The sequence below is a fragment of the Camellia sinensis genome, chromosome 2, assembly GCF_055761805.1.
Source record: "Camellia sinensis isolate YWXY chromosome 2, ASM5576180v1, whole genome shotgun sequence".
Lineage (NCBI taxonomy): Eukaryota > Viridiplantae > Streptophyta > Magnoliopsida > Ericales > Theaceae > Camellia > Camellia sinensis.
The window spans coordinates 138,985,646-138,990,834 of NC_138962.1; positions in this window are offsets into that span (position 1 = coordinate 138,985,646).

The window sequence follows — 5,189 nt, forward strand, 5'->3', positions numbered from 1 at the left end:
ATAGGCTGTTGCGTTATCTCATAGACCTCTTTCTGATAGAGCTCTTTGTCTACAATTTCAGAATTTTCATGGACCTCTTTCTGATGGAGCTCTTTGTCCACCACTTCAGAATTTTCATGGACCTCTTTCTTCAGAACTTGAGAATTTTGATCATTTATTGTATGACCTTCATTTTTTCCATCTGTCCCAGAATGTTTTACTGCACAAACTTCTTGGGTTATCTCGTGGACCTCTTTTTCAACCAATTAGTTATGCAATCGAGAATTTTCATCTTTCAATTGTTTTATTTGTGTTGTGAGTAGCCTGTTATCCTCTTCGAGTTTATTTATGTAGATGGTCTTCACTGTGTTGTCTAGTTGCAAATTGCTGTTCTCAGTTTAAAGTTTCTCAAGTATTTGTTGATGAATTTTTTCTTCTCCCTCAGGTGCATCATTGAGTATAATGTTGCAGAAGTCATTAAAGTCTTCATTTGCTGGCTTTTGTTCTTGGTGGCAGTCTTCATCATATTGACCATCTTCTTCTTCTTCTTCATCTTCTTCAGAATCTTCTTTAGAATCTTCTTCTTCTTCTTCTTCAGTATTTTCAGCATCTTGTTTTTGTTGTTCTTGTTCTTGTACTTCTTGTTCTTCTTCTTCAGCATCTTCTTCTTTAGCATATTCAGCATTTTCAGCATCTTCTTTTTCTTCTTCTTCAGTGTCATCAAGTTCTTCATCACTTTCCTCATTCAATTGAGCAGTAGTTACCTGTAGGTTAACATACAATAGATATTAGTTTTGAAATAATTGAAGTTTAGGAAACTAAAAACTTTCTCAGCAATAATTCAGTGTATAAAAATAGGGATTTTTCCCAACTTGAATTGAAATTCCAATGAGATGAGGATGTGACCTGTCTTGTTGTCACCTGGTGTAGTGATATGACTTTCATACGTTTATGTAATTTGGCAAGATTCCACTTGATCACCCTTGGGCATGCTTTGCTAAGTTCAGGGTGGATGATCAGTGTGTGCTCACATAACCAATACTACAAAGCAAATGTAAAGAATTTTTGTCATTTGAATAAGAAGTAATACTATCTGTTATTAACAACAAACTAATAGAATAGAGTAAAGATGTGACTTACTAAGAGAGCCATAACACATCCTGTGACTTTAGTTGGATTTTTGTGGTATTTTTCAATTGAAGACATCAGTGTGTTCCTTATTGCTTCAGCCCAATTGTATTTTCTCATTGAGTTTATGTCTTCCATGTAATTAAGAAATACCCAACCAACTGTTGTTCCTGATGTAGAGAAAAAAAGCTTCAAACAAGTATACATACACAGCATCCTTATCACATCTTCAGTGTCTTCTTTCTTCTTGCCTTTCAATGCTTTTTGCAACAAGTTGGTGATGGTTGTGCTCGATAGGGTTTCAGTTTATATGTATTTTCTTGTCAGAAATGATGGTATGCTTTTATTTCCATAGCCAAGATGTATCGGATCATCTCAACAAGGTATACCAAAGATGGACTTGATGTCTTCTGTTGTTAGCTTTACAGTTTCTGGTCCTCACTGGAAAGAACCATTGCTGCCTGGCTGGTATGTTTGAATTATTTTCAGTGAAATGTCATCATATTTGCTGCATTCTTTACAATTCATCTTGTTTTTCAATATTGCATCAAACAATGCCCCAAATGGGGTTTTCTTCAAGCCATTAATATGCTCATTCCTGAGTTTGATGCGCTGTAATAGCTTCACTATTGCCACCATGTTTGATCTGAAAGTTTGTTCTTGTACTTTTTGTTCTTCGTCTTCAGCATCTTCTTCTTCTTCGTCTTCAGTATTTTCAGCATCTTCTTTTTGTTCTTCTTCAGTGTCATCAACTTCTTCATCACTTTCCTCACTGAATTGAGCAGTAATTACCTGTAGGTCAACATACAATAGATATTAGTTTTTGAAATAATTGAAGTTTAGGAAACTAAAAAGTTTCTCAGTAATAATTCAGTGTATAAAAATAGGGATTTTTCCCAACTTGAATTGAAATTCAAATGAGATGAGGATGTGACCTGTCTTGTTGTCAGCTGATGTAGTGATATGACTTTCATACGTTTATGTAATTTGATAAGATTCCACTTGATCACCCTTGGGCATGCTTCGCTAACTTCAGGGTGGATGATCAGTGTGTGCTCACACAACCAATACTACAATGCAAATGTAAATAATTTTTGTCATTTGACTAAGAAATAATACTGTGTTATTAACAACAAACTAATAGAATAGAGTAAAGATGTGACTTACTAAGAGAGCCATAACACATCCTGTGACTTTTGCTGGATTTTTGCGGTATTTTTCAATTGAAGACATCAGTGTGTTCCTTATTGCTTCTGCCCAATTGTATTTTCTCATTGAGTTTATGTCTTCCATGTAATTAAGAAATACCCATCCAACTGTTGTTCCTGATGTAGAGAAAAAAAGCTTCAAACAAGTATACATACACATCATCCTTATCACATCTTCAGTGTCTTCTTTCTTCTTGCCTTTCAATGCTTTTTGCAACAAGTCTATGATGGTTGTGCTCGATAGCCTTTCAGTTTGTATGGATCTTCTTGTGAGAAACGATGATCTGCTTTTATTTCCATAACCAAGATGTATTGGTTCATCTCCACAAGATATACCGAAGATGGACTTGATGTCTTCTGTTGTTAGCTTTACAGTTTCTGGTCCTAACTGGAAAGAACCACTGCTGCCTGGTTGGTATGTTTGAATTATTTTCAATGCAATGTCATCATATTTTCTGCATTGTTTATAATTCAGCTTGTTTTGCAATATTGCATCAAACAATGCCCAAAATGGGGTTTTCTTCAAGCCATTAATATGCTCATTCCTGAGTTTGATGTGCTGTAATAGCTTCACTATTGTCCCCATGTTTGATCTGAAAGTTAATCTCCATTCTCTACGCTTCCCCTTTTGCTTTTTATCCGTTGAAGTTGATTTTGTATGCTTTCTTATCATTTTCTTTGCATTACTTTTTAGTCTTAGGGTTTTCATGAGTTGCTTTCCTGTACGGAAAATCAACATAGACAAGATATAAATACTGAGAATGTTCCCTAAAAGAATCAATCCAATGTCATTCTCATGAAGTCTAAGTTTGATGACATTCATGGCTATAAAAACAAAATCAACATTGAAAATTAAATTGAAAGTAAGAGAAGATTATTAACTAGGGTTTTTCACTCAAATTGATTCAGAATATGAGAACATTCACAACAATCGCAGCAAAAATCAACATTGAAACTTAAATTGGAAGCAATAGAACATGATTAACTAGGGTTTTCAGTCTAATTGATTGAAAACTTGAGAAAATTGACAACAATCATGTCAAACTCAATATTGAAACCTAAATTGAAATAGGGAGAATATGATTAAGTCCGGGTTTTCACTCAAATTGACTAAGAATCTGAGAACATTAACACAATCGAATGAAAATCAACATTGAAACCTAAAATGAAGGCAATAGGATATGATTAACTAGGGTTTTTTTATTCAAATTGATTCAGATTGAAACCCAAATTGAAACCAAGAGAATATGATTCACTAAGGTTTTTTTACTCAATTTTTCTAAGAATATGAAAACATTCACAGCAATCACAGCAAAATCAACAATGAAAGCTAAATTGAAACCAAGAGAATATGATTAACTAAGGTTTTTCACTGAAATTAATTGAAAATATGAGAACATTGACAGCAATGGCACCACACTCAACATTGAAACTTAAATTTAAGGAATGGGATATGATTAAGTAGGGTTTTTCACTCAAATTCATTCAGAATATGAGAACATTGACAGCAATAGCAGCAAAATCAATATTCAAACTTAGATTGGGGAGCAAGAGAACATGATTCACTAAGGTTTTTTACTCAAATCGTCTAAGAATCTGAGAACATTCATAGGAATCATACCAAAATCAACATTGAAAGCTAAATTTAAACAATAGAATAAGATTCACTAAGGTTTTTTACTCAAATTGTCTAAGAATTTGAGGACATTCACAAGAATCGTGCCAAAATAAACATTGAAAGCTAAACTGAAACCAAAGAATAAGTTTCACTAAGGTTTTTTACTCAAATTGTGTAAGAATCAAAGAACATTCACAGGAATCGTACCAAAATCAACATTGAAAGCTAAATTGAAACCAAAGAACAAGATTCACTAAGGTTTTTTACTCAAATTGTCTAAGAATTTGAGAACATTCACAGGAATCATACCAAAATGAACATTGAAAGCTAAATTGAAACCAGAGAATAAGTTTCACTAAGGTTTTTTACTCAAATTGTGTAAGAATCTGAGAACATTCATAGGAATCATACCAAAATCAACATTGAAAGCTAAATTGAAACCAAAGAACAAGATTCACTAAGGTTTTTTACTCAAATTGTCTAAGAATTTGAGAACATTCACAGGAATCATACCAAAATCAACATTGAAAGCTAAATTGAAACCAAAGAATAAGATTCACTAAGGTTTTTTACTCAAATTGTCTAAGAATTTGAGAACATTCACAAGAATCATGTCAAAATCAACAATGAAAGCTAAATTGAAGCCAATATAATATGATTAAGGTTTTTAAGTAAAATTGATTGGAAATGTGAGAACATTGACAGCAATGGTACCACACTCAACATTGAAACCTAAATTGAAAGGAATAGGATATGATTAAGTAGGGTTTTTCACATAATTTTAGTAAGAATCTGAAAACATTAACAGCAATGGTACCCAAATCAACATTGAATCCTAAATTGGAAGTAACAGAAGTTGATTAATTAGGGTTTTTCACTCATATTCAATATGAATCTGAAAACATTAACAACAATGGTACTAGAATCAACATTGAAACCTAAATTGAAAGTAAGAGAACATGATTAACTAGGATTTTTCACTCAAATTCACTAAGAATATGAGAATATTAACAGTAATCGCACCAAAATCAACATTGAAACCTAAACAAAAAGCAAGGCAACATGATTAAGTAGGGTTTTTCACTCAAATTCACTAAGAATCTGAGAATATTCACAGCAATCGCACCAAAATCAACAATGAAACCTAAACAGAAAGCAAGGGAACATGATTAACTAGGGTTTTTTACTCAAATGCACTAAGAATCTGAGAATATTCACAGCAATCACACCAAAATCAACAATGAAACCTAAACAGA